At 40.0% G+C, this 18,449-nt stretch overlaps 1 long non-coding RNA gene across 1 annotated transcript; it reads left to right on the top strand.

Moving 5' to 3' along the window:
• Positions 1 to 2,037: 2,037 nt before the first annotated feature.
• LOC309498758 lies at positions 2,038 to 3,851 on the top strand. Its single transcript, XR_014206030.1, has 5 exons — positions 2,038 to 2,392; positions 2,499 to 2,561; positions 2,661 to 2,698; positions 2,777 to 2,986; positions 3,468 to 3,851. It is a non-coding gene; the product is annotated as an uncharacterized lncRNA (long non-coding RNA).
• Positions 3,852 to 18,449: the final 14,598 nt, after the last annotated feature.

The raw sequence follows: 18,449 nt of genomic DNA, 5'->3' as shown, positions 1-18,449 counted from the left end.
GGCCATCAACGGGTACCCTCTGATATCCCAGAGGGAGTGTTGAACACGATCATGCAGGCTAGAGCTCCCTCTACGAGACGGCTCTATTCCTCAAAATGGTCAGTGTTCTCCAGCTGGTGCACAGCACGCGGCTTTTCACCCCTGGACTGTGGAGTGACGGAGGTTCTCTCCTTCCTACAAGAGCTACTGGATGAAGGCAGAGCCCCATCCACGCTCAAAGTCTATGTGGCGGCTATAGCAGCGTTTTCCAAACCAACGCTTGGTCAGTCACTGGGAAGGAACGATCTGGTCATTCGGTTCCTTAGAGGAGCTAAGAGGTTAAATCCTCCCAGACCTCCCTCAGTCCCCATATGGGACCTTTCTACGGTCTTGGAGGCCATGAAGGGTGCCCCATTTGAGCCAATCCAGTCAATAGATATCAAACACTTGTCTTTCAAAACGGTGTTTCTTCTGGCTCTCGCTTCAGTGAAGCGCATAGGGGACTTACAAGCGCTCTCAGTGAGCGCGACGTGTATGGAGTTTGGGCCAAATGACTCGAAAGTCATACTCAAACCAAGGCACGGGTACGTCCCTAAATCCCTCAACACACCGTTCAGGGCCCAGGTAATTTCCCTGTCTGCCCTGCCGGTCTCTAACGAGGAGAAGGACGCCAGCTTCCTTTGCCCAGTCAGGGCGTTAAGGGCTTATGTGTCCCGCACGTCTGTTTTCAGACAGACGGAGCAGCTCTTTGTTTCACTCTACGGTCGTTCTAAGGGACTCGCCGTGTCGAAACAGAGTCTATCTAGATGGATAGTCGATGCTATAGCGCTGGCTTACACCTCTAAGGGCTTGCAGTGCCCATTAGGTGTCAGAGCGCACTCCACGAGAGGCGTGGCCTCGTCGTGGGCTTGGTCTAGTGGGATTGCCTTGCAAGATATCTGTATGGCGGCAGGCTGGGCCTCCCCGTCTACATTTATAAGGTTTTATAACCTAGAGGTTCCCGCTCTGCAAGCTAAGCTGCTTTCAGTCTAAAAATCGGTACTGTCTGCCCCGAGTGCGTCTGGCCCAGAATACCGAAATGGCTCGAGCAACGCTCGTTTTAGATCGCGCAGCTCTATGGGCAGTGTGTAAGACCCACTATATTCATCAGTCCAGGCCGGGGTCGCCCTGACTGAATAAAATACCATCACTATAACTGTTTATATTTATCACTTGCCCTTGGGACTTTGGTGCTGGATCATAGCATGCACGGCGTTTTACACTGTTTCCCCTAGCGTAAGATTTACGCAGTACGAGAGTACCTCTCGTAAGAGAACGTACTCGGTTACTAACGTAACCTCGGTTCTCTCTAGAGAGGAAACGAGTACTGCGTATCTTGCCGTGCCTGGGGCACGCTCCGGTTCGCTCCGGCGATGAAAAACCGGTAAGCTAGCCTTTCGATGCTATATTTATAGCCCCAGGCCACGCCCGTTTCGGCGGGACGTGACGTATTGGGCGCGAAGCGCCCCCATTGGTGCTGACGTCACGATAGGGCCTTATCGATAGGCTGCTGCAGTTGCCGCAGGGCAGCCAATAGGCGCGCGAGCTGTCTCGCCTATGTCTGCATGCTGCCGCAACGCGTTTTACATTATTTCAAAATTAAGGATAATTTTTTGGCTTCAGTATCTCGCGGAAAAGAGATTTTCCCCTAGCGTAAGATTTACGCAGTACTCGTTTCCTCTCTAGAGAGAACCGAGGTTACGTTAGTAACCGAGTACGTTTTGTTGCGATCCATCAGAAAACAAAGAAAACCACTTTCACATGTCAGCGTGCCGTTGAGATGAAGGGGTAAGCTTGTTGTACAGTTTTTAATTGTAAAAAAGCATTATACGTTCTGAAAAAGGCCATTTCATAATGGCGTTTGTACACTGTTTTTAGTCTTGATGTATTAAAAAAGAATAAGGGTAAAGTGTATCCAAATAAATTTCTGTCGTTTTTTTTGTAGCACACAAATTACAACATCTGTAACGTGCATGACAAGATCTTTTCTGCATTCCATTTCTACAATTTGCTCAGATTATGGATTCTGAAGACCATAATAAGGCATTGTGGCAGTGTAATTTTTGTACGTTTTAGGACTGCATTGATTTTCAAATTGTAAATGTCTTAAACGTTTTGTAAATGGATTTGATATTAGAATACAACTCCTAACTTAATTGTACAATGCATGCAATTCTTTTAAAACTTGTTTTCATTGTAGTTATGCTTTTTATGCGTAATCCACAGTGTAATGTAATTGAAACATTTGTTTTAATATCATAATTATTTTATAAAATGTATTACTCCTAACAATCAGTGAAATAAATGTGAAACGCATGTTATTGTGTTTTAGGTTCACTTATCAGTGAAAGATGTGCACAAGCTGTTGTAGCTGGTATTGTCAGCTTTTTATATTTTGCTGATATTTTTTGTCAAATTAAAAATTAATGGACAATTTTATTGTCCAATGGATTTTCATTCTAATCCTCTTTCAAAAGAAGAATGCTCTGAGTCTGCGCTCCCTGAAACCTATGGGAAGAAAAAAACTGAACTTGCATATGAAAGTAAGAACTTTGATATGAAACAAAATACATATACTATGCTGGGTTTCAAATTATGTAACTATAATATTGGTCAGCTAATTTTAAATGACTTCATTTTAGCAGACCAAACCCCAGTTGTGCCCTCTGTTTTTAGCAAGGTATGCATAATCAATTTTAATGATGAGTTAAAATGTGTATCATAGAACAATTTTAATCCACTTATATTTTTCTTTAAGGATGAGCTGTTAAAAGACGATGACCCTCCATCATGCTTCATCTTCAAGGTAGTTGAATAATGTTATATAATGTGCTTTTTAACATTTTTTAACGACCTGTGCTAACTGTTGCTATCTTTTCAGTTATCAGGTGCTGAAGAACATACTACTTGAAGTTGTTCTTCAAGAAGGAGATGCTGCCTACATGCCCCTGTCATTGGCTTGCTCAAGGTTCAGGGACATAGTTGGGGATGACAATTTCAAGAATCAGGCACACTTATTGCTAGAAAGTAAATATTGACATTAAAAAATAAAACGCATAACGAAAACATCATTGATAATGTTAAATGTTATGTTCTTCTTTTTTTTTTTTTTTACCTCAGGTGTTGCATGCTGGAAAAATAAGTCGTCTCCCTACAAACAGCTCTTCTGGAGGATGTACAATCTCCACTTGTTTGGAGTGTGGGTTTGAGTACAGATGATGCACACCTGGTACATTTTGTGTAAATTGGTGATGAATAAACTAGTTGTTAGTCTAAAGGAAAACTACAAATCTAATTTACTTATGTCATTCCTTGGAGTTTAAAAGTTCTGGACACATTCACTTGCATGGCATGGACCTACAGAGCTGAGAAATTATTCTTAATGTTTGTAAATGTTCAATGTCAACTATAAACCCTAGTTCTTTTTGTGCTTCTTGTGTATCCACCAGGTTATGCTGGGAAGGGAAAGCGAGGCGAGCTCCAGGGCATTTATTCAGAAACCTTCCACCCTGGATTTTGCAGTTTTCACTGCATGCAGATCAGTTCTAATGAGCTGATATAGTGTCTTTACAAATAACAAAAAAGACTAAAAATAATAAAATAAAATAAACACTTTTGCAATCAATTCTGAGTGACTTGTACATGATTTTATTCATTGAAAAAAATAATTTATCCACCCTGAGATTTAATTGTAATATATGTGTAACATGTTCAGAAGAACATTAGTCTGCTATTTAAAAACATTATGCAGTAAAGATGGATGGTAACTTTTTTTTTTTTTTTTTTTACATTAGCCAAATGTTTTTCATGTATTTACACATTCACTTCACTGAGTCCAATTTTAATATGTTCATTTACTTGATACTGTAGAATATGTAGCTAATATTCAGAAATATGCTTGAATAAGGCCTACAGCCTGTTGAATTTAAAACACCATCACTTTAAGTATGGTAAAAGGTTTAAAGACGTGACTTCATCATTGACAGTGAGTGGTATTGGACACACACAATAATAATAAAGCTGTAAGAAATCAGACCATGATGAGGAACGTAATATTTGATCGTTTATTTTCATTAGTGTCGCTACTTCCTGCTATACTCATTCACCGCCGTCCTCGGCAATGACAGCTTGGGGATTTCCGCATAAGCTCCTCCCACTTGCGGCGTAAACTCCTCCTACTTGCACATTTGTGAAATCCCTCCTACTTGCGGCATAAGCTCCTCCCACTTGCGGCGTAAGCTCCTCCCACCTGCAGGTCTCCGGGCTGCAGCGATACATACATGGGAATATCAGCAAAACACTTCTACACCAGTTCCCGAAAGAAAAATGACCCAGGTAAAAAATCTATTCAAATTATATGAATGAAACAAATGTATTGATGTACAATACTGTCTCTATCATCATACGGGGATTAAAATTTGACATATTTTAGTAACGTTAATAGTAGCACTCTAGGACATCAGTAAATGTGAAGTACTCGTTTGAGGACATTGGGACTATATTATGTTATTTATTCTAACATATGGTTAGCTGGTGAGACGTTTGCCCATATATATTTAGAACAATAATACCTTAGTAAAAACCTAAAGTAATATTGACAAACTATATATCATTTGAAAGCTTACAATCTCTAGTTTTCATATTTGGTGGCGGGTTTTTTTTAAATAAAATCAATTTGCAACAAGAATATTTCATATTCATTAGGCGTGTTTAGGCCTTTATTTTGAAATAGAAATAAACATGAAAAATCATGAAAGATTGGTAGAAACCTCAGTTTGTTTTCATGCCAAGAGTTCAAAAGATAACAACGCCGCCTTCACACTGGCAGTTGAAATCAGCTCCGTAATACGCAATACGCCCCCAGCGGACGTCGTACGTACTACACCGTTGAAAAGCTTCGGAAGCGAGTAGAACAAAAATGGCGGAGGGTTGATTTTGTCAGTGTCAGAATGTACAATTCTGTATGATCTCTCTGATGAGGGTTAAGAGACATTAATCGGAAGGCTGCTGCGTGGAGGAAAGTTCCCCAGGACGTTGATATGTCAGGTCGGCTAAATGTGATATAGTGGTCTAGGGCTTTTAATTGTATTAACTGCCCTAACAACTTTAGAAAATCATGAAAATAAAAAAAAATGACATGACAACTTATCGTTATAAATCATTATTTATTTTATTAAAAGTTGAGAATTCAGGTTTGTTTATCAGTACCATAGCAACGCTAACTTCCGCTGGAATTGTCGGATAGGAACCGTCCGTAGCCTTTCGCAAGAGTTCAATTTTTTGAACGCATCCGGATGACCAACGGACACGATTTTTTTCGCACCGCACTCGTTCGGACCCGGTTCGTTCGCACCCATTCGCATGCGGTCTGCGAATCTCCATAGGAAATGAATGACTTCCGGTCGTTTCGTAGCCGTATCGGAGCTGATTTCAACTGCCAGTGTTATGAGAAAAAAAGGTCTGAAAATGTTTAGAATATAAAGAAAAATATTATGGATTCTCGATTTGTGATGCAGCAGCGAGCTATAACGCACATATGTGCTCTTTTTATGTTTATTAGAGGTTGAAATCAAATCAAATACTGCCAAAACACCCATACTATTTCTGAATAGGATGTATACTTCATAAATTGTATGAAATTATGGAAAGACATGGTTCAGATCACTCAAAACATATGAAAATGGAGACGCCCTTTATATGGTCAGTAAGGAAGCTGGCTGTCCATCTAGTGAAAAAGTTTGGTACTACGCCCAAATAAAATCTTACTGAAAGCTCATTTTTTGAGATATCAACCTAAAATTTGGAACACAACTTGTTTAGATTTTTGGCTTTAATTTTCTAGCAGTTTTAGAGTAAAATATATTTTATAATATATATATTTTATATAAAATATAAATAATTAGCCTATATTTTTACATTCTATATTTTCATAAACTCAAACTTATATAACTTTTTTTCTGTTTCACTTTCATAATTTATTTCACTTCTACAATAATCTGGCAAATGTCTTCTTAAAAACAATACCAACCATATGTCTATATTCCAAAGCATTCTTGAATTACAACCATTTAAGTTTGTTTTTTGATTTCTAGTACTATGTCCTCACATGAGGACATCATATGGTAAATCATAGACCCACTGTCCTCACATGAGGACATCATTTTCTGCAAAAACTACTTCCTGTACAAAAACAAATTTTAGTCATTATACTTATTAGGTCCTACTTATCCCAAATAGCAAGAACAATTATAAAATGCACACCAGGCAAACTCTCGGGTCTCAGGAGGTTAAACTAGGAGTTTGTAGTTTTATTTAATTTTGTGTTTAATTTGATTATTTTTGTTTTATTTATTTATTATTTGACTTTTTTTGGTAGTATTTCAGAGGAGGGTTGTATTGTATTATTGTTTTTGTATTGTTTCTATTGCAGGTCGGAATGGGTGTGGGAATGGGCTCGCTCACATGGGTGAAAGAGGAGGTGAGTGCTCTAGTTTTTCATTTGTTTATGGTTTGTTATGGTATGATGATGGACTAAATTAATGTGCAGAAACTTGTGCGAGGTAACGTTAACCCATTTGATCTGCCAATTTTCCCAGCTAAGTGATCACATGTATTTGATTCCTTGCATGTGAAATAAACCTTTCAATTTGAGTAACAATTGTAACAATTTGTAATTGACCACTGACATTGATCATTGATTATTATCAAAACATAACTAACTATGTGATGTCTGAAATATTGCAGCCTCAGGCCGCTCCAAATCCGGAGGAGCTGCTTCCACTCAGACGGATGATCTGGAGGTTTTGAGTCTCAGTTCTGGTGATTTCGCTCCTCTGCCTTCTGAGTTTTCTGTCTCTGTGTTCACAGGTCAGGCTTACGGGAAGAGGCAGAGCGGCAGCCAGCAGAGCCCAGATGATGGATGTCCGTCCAGGCGGTCGTGTGGAGAGTTGAGCCTCAGCAGCGTCGAGTGGAGCTCCGACAGCGACCAAGAGATGATGTGCCCTCCGCTGCCAGGTCAAGTTCCTTACTTTATCCACTACAGTAAATTACCTGGGTGTTATACTAGATCGCAACTTGTCTTTCGAAAATCATATTTCATATGTTACAAGAACAGCCTTTTTCCACCTTAGAAACATTGCTAAGCTACGTAACATGCTGGCGCGGATTAATGCACAGGCTTACATAGGCTGCAGCCTAGGGGCCCCACGTGTTCAGGGGGCCTCAGATTGGCCAGACAATTTTTTTTTTTTTTTGGGGGGGATTCCAGTTTGGATGGGCCAGAACGTTAAATAAAAAACATTATCTAATCACTGTTTAACCTAATAAAATTTACTGACTAATATACTGTTAAATTATCTGTGACTATACAGATTTTAATAGCTTTGTTGCATTGTAAAAAAGTTTCGGTGCATAGGACGGACCTATCCGCGATCGCTCTCCGTGGTTCTGACCAAAGAAGAGCGCTTTGGAATCTCCATTACTCATCATAAGCATCATTCCTGGGCTGCGTTTCCCGATAACGCTCGCTGTCTCTTAGCGCGCTACGAAGACTCTTGAGGTATAACTTAACTAAAGGTTAAACCATTGCTAGGCGTCTTCAGGGCTATCATCCACTCGCGAGGCAGAGGCGCTGAGAGGCAGAGGCGCTGGCGCCCTCCTAGCAATGGCGCTGGTCGCGCTAGCATCCTGGGGTGGCAGAGACGAAGATGTAGGTGATGATGTGGGTCTCAGCTCTCTTCATTTCCTGGTTGCAGCGTTGACTCCGAGACTGTACGTGCGCTTTTAAGGTACCTAAACAACGACTGTTGCAACAGGGCCGAGGGCTGGGTTGGAAAATATGTGACGTAATTATGTTTTTTAATTTAATCAATGTTGATTATGAAAGTGAGCATGCAGCATGAGAAAGATATGATACATCATGAGATGTGCAATATGTCTGGAGACATGGGTAAAACATTTTGACCACTTCATTAAGTTTTGTTTTGTAGTCTCTTTTTTAAAAGATTTTCGTTTTGTATAAATTGTATCTTAATTTTGATCAATGTTTTATCAACAATTTGCCTGTATTTATTAAATAACAAGCAAATATATAGCAGACACGACACGATCACTTGCATTGCATGTGAACTGGAGGGCGCCGAAACTCAGCTTGTGCTTCACAGATTTGAGAAATATAGGCTATCTATTATAGAAAGTTTGAAATGTCTACTTTTAAACGAAAATATTAAAAACTAAAATAAATAGGCTAGCCTACTCTCTGAATATGTAATATGAAATGTGAATTTCTTTTTGGCGTTCATGGCGAGACCACATCATCAACTTCATCTTTACTGCGACACAGAAAACACCAGTTTATTAATGAATAATTAATAAATGTCTCCTTGTGGTCGTGCGCTTGAGTGCGGCTATATTATGTAAATATGTTCCTCAAAGAAAAAGAGGACACCTCAGGAAGGTCACTACTGCAATTTATAAGAGCAAGGAAACTACAATCAGTGTTTCCAAATGTTGACATAGCACTCCGACTATTTATGACTTTACCTGTAACCAACGCCAGCGGGGAGCGCTCTTTTTCAAAACTGGGACTAATTAAAAACAGACTCAGATCCACCATGGGCCAAAACCGACTCAATCACCTGTCTCTGATGTCCATTGAAAATGACGTTCTGCGCAAATTGGATTTTTCCGGCCTCATTAAGGACTTCTCTGCCAGAAAATCAAGAAAGAAAAAATTGAAATGAGAGAGACAACAGCAAGTGATGAGAGAGAGAGAGAGAGAGAGAGAGAGAGAGAGAGAGAGAGAGAGAGAACAGCAAGTGATGAGAGAGAGAGAGAGAGAGACAACAGCAAGTGATGAGAGAGAGACAACAGCAAGTGATGAGAGAGAGACAACAGCAAGTGAAGAGAGAGAGACAACAGCAAGTGAAGAGAGAGAGAGACAACAGCAAGTGAAGAGAGAGAGACAACAGCAAGTGATGAGAGAGAGACAACAGCAAGTGATGAGAGAGAGACAACAGCAAGTGAAGAGAGAGAGACAGCAGCAAGTGAAGAGAGAGAGACAGCAGCAAGTGAAGAGAGAGAGAGACAACAGCAAGTGAAGAGAGAGAGAGACAACAGCAAGTGATGAGAGAGAGACAACAGCAAGTGAAGAGAGAGAGACAACAGCAAGTGATGAGAGAGAGACAACAGCAAGTGAAGAGAGAGAGACAACAGCAAGTGATGAGAGAGAGACAACAGCAAGTGCAAGTGAAGAGAGAGAGACAACAGCAACCGTCCTTCGGATGAGACGTTAAACCGAGGTCCTGACTCTCTGTGGTCATTAAAAATCCCAAGATGTCCTTCGAAAAAGAGTAGGGGTGTAACCCCGGCATCCTGGCCAAATTTGCCCCTTGGCCTCCTAATCATCCTCATGTACTGATTGGCTTCATCGCTCTGTCACCAGTAAGCTGGTGTGTGGTGGGCGTTCTGGCGCAATATGGCTGCCGTCGCATCATCCAAGTGGATGCTGCACATTGGTGGTGGTTGAGGAGATTCCCCCTTCTATGTAAAGCGCTTTGAGGTCTCAGAAAAAGCGCTATATAAATGTAACGTATTATTATTATTATTATTATTATTATTATTATTAAGAGAGAGAGACAACAGCAAGTGATGAGAGAGAGACAACAGCAAGTGAAGAGAGAGAGACAACAGCAAGTGATGAGAGAGAGTGTTGAGAGAGAGAGAGACAACAGCAAGTGATGAGAGAGAGACAACAGCAAGTGATGAGAGAGAGACAACAGCAAGTGATGAGAGAGAGAGAGAGAGACAACAGCAAGTGATGAGAGAGAGACAACAGCAAGTGATGAGAGAGAGAGAGAGACAACAGCAAGTGATGAGAGAGAGACAACAGCAAGTGATGAGAGAGAGAGAGAGACAACAGCAAGTGATGAGAGAGAGAGAGACAACAGCAAGTGATGAGAGAGAGAGAGAGACAACAGCAAGTGATGAGAGAGAGAGAGACAACAGCAAGTGATGAGAGAGAGAGAGACAACAGCAAGTGATGAGAGAGAGACAACAGCAAGTGATGAGAGAGAGACAACAGCAAGTGAAGAGAGAGAGACAACAGCAAGTGATGAGACAGAGACAACAGCAAGTGATGAGAGAGAGACAACAGCAAGTGAAGAGAGAGACAACAGCAAGTGAAGAGAGAGAGACAACAGCAAGTGAAGAGAGAGAGACAACAGCAAGTGATGAGAGAGAGAGAGACAACAGCAAGTGAAGAGAGAGAGACAACAGCGAGTGAAGAGAGAGAGACAACAGCAAGTGAAGAGAGAGAGAGACAACAGCAAGTGATGAGAGAGAGACAACAGCAAGTGATGAGAGAGAGACAACAGCAAGTGCAAGTGAAGAGAGAGAGACAACAGCAAGTGCAAGTGAAGAGAGAGAGAGACAACAGCAAGTGATGAGAGAGAGACAACAGCAAGTGATGAGAGAGAGAGACAACAGCAAGTGATGAGAGAGAGAGAGACAACAGCAAGTGATGAGAGAGAGAGAGACAACAGCAAGTGATGAGAGAGAGACAACAGCAAGTGAAGAGAGAGAGAGAGACAACAGCAAGTGAAGAGAGAGAGACAACAGCAAGTGAAGAGAGAGAGACAACAGCAAGTGATGAGAGAGAGACAACAGCAAGTGATGAGAGAGAGACAACAGCAAGTGATGAGAGAGAGAGAGAACAGCAAGTGATGAAAGAGAGAGAGAGACAACAGCAAGTGATGAGAGAGAGACAACAGCAAGTGAAGAGAGAGAGACAACAGCAAGTGATGAGAGAGAGAGAGACAACAGCAAGTGAAGAGAGAGACAACAGCAAGTGAAGAGAGAGAGACAACAGCAAGTGATGAGAGAGAGAGAGAGAGACAACAGCAAGTGATGAGAGAGAGAACAGCAAGTGATGAGAGAGAGACAACAGCAAGTGAAGAGAGAGAGAGAGACAACAGCAAGTGATGAGAGAGAGAGAGACAACAGCAAGTGAAGAGAGAGACAACAGCAAGTGAAGAGAGAGAGACAACAGCAAGTGAAGAGAGAGAGACAACAGCAAGTGATGAGAGAGAGACAACAGCAAGGTATGAGAGAGAGAGACAACAGCAAGTGATGAGAGAGAGAGAGAGACAACAGCAAGTGATGAGAGAGAGACAACAGCAAGTGAAGAGAGAGAGAGACAACAGCAGGTGATGAGAGAGAGAGAGACAACAGCAAGTGATGAGAGAGAGACAACAGCAAGTGAAGAGAGAGAGAGAGACAACAGCAAGTGATGAGAGAGAGACAACAGCAAGTTATGAGAGAGAGAGAGACAACAGCAAGTGATGAGAGAGAGACAACAGCAAGTGATGAGAGAGAGACAACAGCAAGTGATGAGAGAGAGACAACAGCAAGTGATGAGAGAGAGACAACAGCAAGTGAAGAGAGAGAGAGAGACAACAGCAAGTGATGAGAGAGAGAGAGACAACAGCAAGTGATGAGAGAGAGACAACAGCAAGTGAAGAGAGAGAGAGAGACAACAGCAAGTGATGAGAGAGAGAGAGACAACAGCAAGTGATGAGAGAGAGACAACAGCAAGTGATGAGATTGATTGAAAAGTATCCTTTAATTCCTAATTTAACATTCTAAAAACATCAACATTGTTACAACAATCTTACACACACTTTATATTATTAAAAAGATAAAACCATCTCTCCATCATCACCAACTTCGCAAAGAACATTTGCAACAGACCACTTTTCAACAAAGCACTGTACATTATTTGTCAACTTATAATAAGCATATTCAATTCTAAGGCGAGCTGCTAATAATCCTAAAAACATCGCAACCACTTCTTTTGACCCTTCTTTCTGAATCATGTGTTTCCTGGAAAGCCATATGGAAAGTTTAGCCACTCCAAACACATAATTCATCAAAACATGTCTTTGTTTTTTCCTTACAGAATATTTTGGTCCAAAAATAAACAAAGAAAAAGAAAAACATTCACCCCAAATCAAGCACCACTGTTCTAGTAAATGAAACAACTCTCCTAACCTGCAACATCCACAAAACAAATGAACCAAAGTTTCATTTTGGGTACAGAATGGACATTCCACCCCTTGACTGGGGTCTAAATGTGCTACATGTTTGTTGGTGGCTATCGCCCCATGTATTATTCTCCATTGGAGATCTCCTGTTCGTTTATCAATTGGTAACTTATACAAAGATCTCCAACAACCTTTCACGGACTGATCTGGGCCAAAAAAATCAAACCACCTTGATGATTTCATCTCCTCCAAAGGTCTCAGATGGAGTACTTTCACACACAGAATATACATTTTTTTCTTGTCCAACTCTTCAAATGAACCCAGCTGTACATTTGAAAATGAAAGAAAACTATTCTCTATGCCACGCCCCTCCTCCACTGTTGGAGAAACATCAAGGCTTGGAAAAACATATTCACCCCCATCCTCCCACTGACCGAGCACATCACTGTCACTGGCAAAAGCTTTCAGTGACTGTGGCAGTGACTCACAAACCTCATTCACTATTTTTTTAATCAATCTCTCAGATCTTATATTGGCCAATTGACCCAGTTCAACTAGGGATGAGTGCATGGCTCTAAAGAGATGGCCTAGCTTTGTACATCCTGCCTCTCTCAGTGCTGAGCGTAGACTGGCAGACTTTAACGGGTTTACGCAAATAAAATCATCATAAAACAAAGGCTCTTCAAAGAGCCACATTCCAGGCAATGCAGTTAAATCTCTTGAAAACTTCAAAATCTGCCATGCATGTAAAACTGAATCATAGAACGATGTTAAATCTCCAAAATCTACTTCTTCAGTTTTTAATAGAAAAAGTTGCTTACTGTACCCCAACCTCCCTGCCTTCTGTAGAAGCAACCTTGCAGTTTCATGCCATCTCAACCCATTACCATATAAAAATCTCTGTGCAGATTTTAATCTAAAGGTCGCAATCCGTGAAGATAAATCAACAAGTCCCTGACCCCCCTCACAAAGAGGAAGATAAAGGGCTGCAGCTCTAATCCAATGACAGCCTGACCAAAAAAAATCAAAAATTTTCCTCTGTAAACTTTGAATCAGTGCTTTTGGTGGATTTAAAACCATAAATTTATGCCAAAGCATAGAAGCCACCAAATTATTCAATACAAGAACACGACCTCTGTATGACATCTGAGGCAGCAACCATTTCCACTTGGACATTTTTGCACACACCTTCTCCATTATTCCCTCCCAGTTCTTTTCCTGATATTGTTGTGTGCCAAGGAAAATACCCAACACTTTTAATCCATTTGTTCCCCATTTCAAACCTCCAGGTAAACAAGGCAGATTTTCCTCTTCCCACTTTCCCACTTGCAAAGCTTCACTTTTATCCCAATTAACTCTTGACGAAGAAGCCTTCTCATAACACTTCAAAGCCTTTACAGTTGTACATATATCATCATCATTTTTGATGAATATATTAATGTCCACTGGTATTGGTCGACTAAGTCCCCTCCCCACTTTAACCATACATGAAGCTCCGTTATAAAGGAGACTTATCCAGGCTATAAATCTCTCTCCAAAACCAAAAGCTTTTAAAACAGAAAACAAAAACCTATGATCAATTCTGTCAAATGCTTTCTCTTGATCCAGGGATAAAAGTCCGACATTCTGATCATACACTTTGCACACATCTAATACATCTCTAATTAAAAATAAATTGTCCATTATAGTCCGATCTGGGATACAATAGGTCTGATCCATATGCACAAGTAAGCCAATATAAGGCTTCAGCCTATTAGACAGAGCTCTGGAAAGCACTTTATATTCAGTACATAAAAGCGCAACAGGTCTCCAGTTCTTAAGATGAGATAAATCTCCTTTTTTAGGAAGTAATGTTAGAACAGCTCTTCCACAGGAGGTTGGAAGTAAGCTTTGTTCGAAAGAGCTCATCAGGACCTCATGAACGTCAGGTCCTATAGTCCCCCAGAAATGCTGAAAAAAGTCTATGCTGAGTCCATCTATTCCAGGTGAGCGCCCTGAGGTCAGCTGATTAACAGCTATGGTGAGTTCCTCCAAGCTTAGTCCTTTATCCAGCTCAGTTTGTTCAATTCTTCTAAGCTTAGGCAGACCTTCTAAGAGTTCTTGTACACATTCCTCATCACATTGCTCTTTGCCATACAACTCTGTATAAAAAGACGTGGCACATCTTCTCATTTCACCTCCATCTGTTGTTATATGCCCATCTGGACATCTCAGACATGTCATGCGCTGATCTTTCACACTACTTTTTTCCAAGTTAAAGAAAAAGGTACTTGAGGCATCCATGTCTTTTAATTGCATGTATCTTGACCTCACGAGGGCCCCTTTTACTTTTTCTTGCAGCAAGGAACTCAGCTCCACTCTTTTTGTTTTCAATGCATTGTTACTTTCAGCATCTCCACCATTCAAAAGGTCATTTTCAATCTTTCTTATGGCCTCCTCAACCTCCTTTATGGCCTGTTTTAACACAACAGAAGAAAAAGAAGTATATTGTTGACAGAAAATTCTGATTTGGGCCTTTCCAACTTCCCACCACTTATTTAAAGACTCAAAAGATAATTGTTTTTCTTTCCACTTCTGCCATAGAATTTTAAAATTCCCACAAAATGTTTCATCTTGGAGCAATTTATTATTGAAATGCCATTGAGATCTATTAAGTTCTTGATTTAAAAAAATAGTTACAGTAATAAGGTGATGATCAGAAAAACCAACTGGTCTAATTACACTATCCGTTAACTTTGATCGAAGTCCTTGTGACAGATAAAACCTATCTAACCTTGCTGCACTCACTCTTCCATCTAAGATTTTGACCCATGTATATTGCCTTTCATTTGGAAATTTAATTCTCCATGCATCTATTAGATCAAACTGAACCAATAAACTTTTTAAATTCCTACTAGATTGTAAATGTGGCTCCTCACTAAGCCTGTCTTTGTTAAAATCAACAGTACAATTCCAATCCCCACCTAGAATAAGATAGTCAAAATCATTTAACTCAAGAGCTTGCTTTATATTATTGAAAAAATCTATTCTTTCAGTCCCGAGATTAGGGGCATAAATATTAATAAAACAATAGATTGAACCCTCTATGTTAGCTTTAACCATTTGACCTCGACCTTTAACTAAATCACAGGAACTTACTACATTAATTTTTGAATTACTAGAAAATAATATTGCTACCCCTCCACTCACATTACTCCCATGATTTAGAAAGATTTGACCACCCCAAGATAAACCCCAATCAATTTCATCTTTTATTGTGCTATGGGTTTCTTGTAAAAAGATTACATCTAGTTTATTTATTTTTTCTACCTCCTTAACCATTTCTCTCTTCTGTCTATCTCTCCCACCATTCATATTTAAAGAGCCCACTCTTAAACTCCCCATAGAACAAAAGAAAGAGAGGGACAGACAGAGAATACAAATATATAAAGATGACATGATCAAGGCTGACATCACTTATTTTTTACTAAGGCTTTTTTTCCTTTTCTAGTTTTATTAGATTTTGAAAACTTTTTAAGTACCGTGACATGTTTTCTCAACCGATACCGCTTCCGTTCATCCAACAAATCAAAACCAACAATCTTTTGTAGCATTACCACCGACCTAATGAATTTTTCTGTGTCATCAAAATGATCATCAACCTTAACTGACTGTCCAAACGTTTCATCCAGGAAATTATTGATTTCATCCAAAGAATACAAATCTTTCACTCTATTTGACCCATCAAATCCTTCACCATCTGACTCATCCTGTTCCATCTCTTCAGCATCACTTTCCACCTGGCTTCCAACATTCAACGAAGTAAACACTTCCTTCTCCTTAGATGCAACTAGAGCATTCTGTTCAATAGGCACACTTTCACCCGTGGCTTCAATTTCACTGATTTGTTCCCCTGTATTCTCTACATCTTTTGAAACTACCACAGCGGTGACAGCGCTCTCGACAGAAGTTGATTGCTCAGAGGATCCATCATCTCCCTTACCATCTCGATTTGTCTCAATATTTTCCTTAACTACACTATGCATTCGATCTCCCCGAGTAGTAGACGTACTACTAGAAGTTGAAGCAACTTGCCTATCAGCTTCATGCACTTGTTCAATATGATTCTCTGCGCGTTCAGTTTGTTCTCTATGCGGGCACGCAAGACGCTTATGTCCCACATCGCCACATTCAAAGCATTTCATGCTCCCTGAATTTGCATACACAGTATAATATCCTCCTCCATGCTTTATCTTAAAAGATACATCCAAAGACTGTGTTGGAAAATCTAAAAACATGAACACTTGCCTGCGAAGTGAGATTACATGTTTTAAACGCGCATCTTTGCACCCAAGCGTTACCGTCTTAAAACCACTTGCAAACTTCCCAAACCTACGCAATTCTTGTTCAATCAGCTCATTCGGAATAAAAGGCGGTACACCTGAGACAACTACTCTTATAGATGGCACTGATAACGGCGAAACTTGAACAAACAAATCATTTATAAACACCCCGCTTTCAATCAAATCATGAACCAACCGTTCATCCTTCAAAAAAACAACTGCAGCTTTGTTCATTCTAGACGCGTGAGATATATTATCAAAACCTACCTGTTCACCAACTGCAAGCAAAGCCTCTTCCATCGTAACACCGGGATCAGTAACAAACCGAACCCCGTGTCCAATGGACAGCGGCGGCGTCACAGAGGACGCCATATAGGGCTGGACGATTTTGGCTAAAATCATAATCGCAATTAATCAAACAAGTTACCTCGATTACGATTATTGAACGATTATTTTAAAAAAAAATTCCTATGTCACTGGCAAGGCTTATACTGTAAATACGTTCACGTTTATTTTTTCTAATGAAAGAGTTAGGGATGTCCCGATACCACTTTTTCACTTCCGATACGATACCGATGCCGCAGCTTTGGCTATTTGCCGATACCGATATCAATCCGATATCTTTATTTTATTCTTGAACTAATACTACTAATAATAAAATAGGCCTATATGGAAGCACTTTCCTCAATTAGCCACATAAAAACATCTCACTCAAATGGAGAACAAATACTTCTCCAGTATATCCACAACAACAGTTGATAATGAAAGACGGCCCCCCTTTATTCAAAAGGCCTTGAGATATGTTTGGTAACCTGAATGAATTTAAAATTAATTTGCTATATTTCAGATCAATATATTTGTTTCCTTAAAATTTTAATTAACTTTAACTTCTCATCTGAATTATAAATAATTTATTTCTGTATAAAATAATACTACCATTAAAAACATTTGATTTGATTTTTTAATCAATGTAGAATGTGTAACTTAAAAATAAAAAGATTAGTGCTCTGTTTTAGGACAAGAAATGAAAACCAATGCAATATGATGAATGTCCAAAAGATGAGATCATTTTTGCTTTTTGATAATTTGATTTAAAAAAATGTACACCGTGTGTGTGTGTGATTTTGGTTGGGTGACAGTTGTAGGTTACAGTTTGACAAAAGCACAATGTTTTACACAAATATAAGTAGGCTGAACACTTTGCAGTTTTAATGATGTCCTGTATGAACAAATTGACGTTGATGTTATAATGACGAATGATGTTTTTATGTTTCCACTGTTCGATCGCGCCCGTGCCTCTCTCTCTCTGACACACACATTCCAGCATTGCAATCTTGACATCGCAGCCTGTTCATTATGCTGCGTTCACACCAAACGCGAATAGAGCATCAAATTCGCGTCTATCGCGTCTAGTTCTACGCTTAAACATTTTGAATCCATTCGCGCGTCCAAACCAAAGCGAATAGGACGCGCGTAAGCGAGCGTTTGAAGCTAAATAGACGCGCGTTCAGGGACGGGGCGGAGTCAAGTGACTACACACGCGGTAATATGTTTTAAGGGGAAAGTACACACACAGTAGGCGGAAATATTAATAGGATTAAAAAACCGAAATAACCGACTTGGTAAAATTACGTCGGTTACAGGCTCTGAATTTCGGTTTCGATTACTTTTCGATTAATCATCCAGCCCTAACGCCATACCCGCGAAAATTCTAAAAAAATTTGTCTTACAACTATTTTCCACCCAATTCAAAGAATATAAATGATGTATTACCTTTGCCATGCACGTGAGGGGAAAAAAGGACAAAATATCACCACAGCAGTATCCCAAAGATAGCATAAAAGCTAGCTCTCCATTCACATCCACTCACTCAATCAACCACTCACGCCAACGGAAACCGGAAGTGAGAGAGAGAGAGAGAGAGAGAGACAACAGCAAGTGATGAGAGAGAGAGAGAGAGACAACAGCAAGTGATGAGAGAGAGACAACAGCAAGTGATGAGAGAGAGACAACAGCAAGTGATGAGAGAGAGACAACAGCAAGTGATGAGAGAGAGACAACAGCAAGT

Source organism: Leuciscus leuciscus, assembly GCF_965113295.1.
Source record: "Leuciscus leuciscus genome assembly, chromosome: 5".
Taxonomy (NCBI): domain Eukaryota; kingdom Metazoa; phylum Chordata; class Actinopteri; order Cypriniformes; family Leuciscidae; genus Leuciscus; species Leuciscus leuciscus.
The sequence above is the reverse complement of the archived record's forward strand: the minus strand, read 5'-3'. Positions and strand labels throughout refer to the sequence as shown.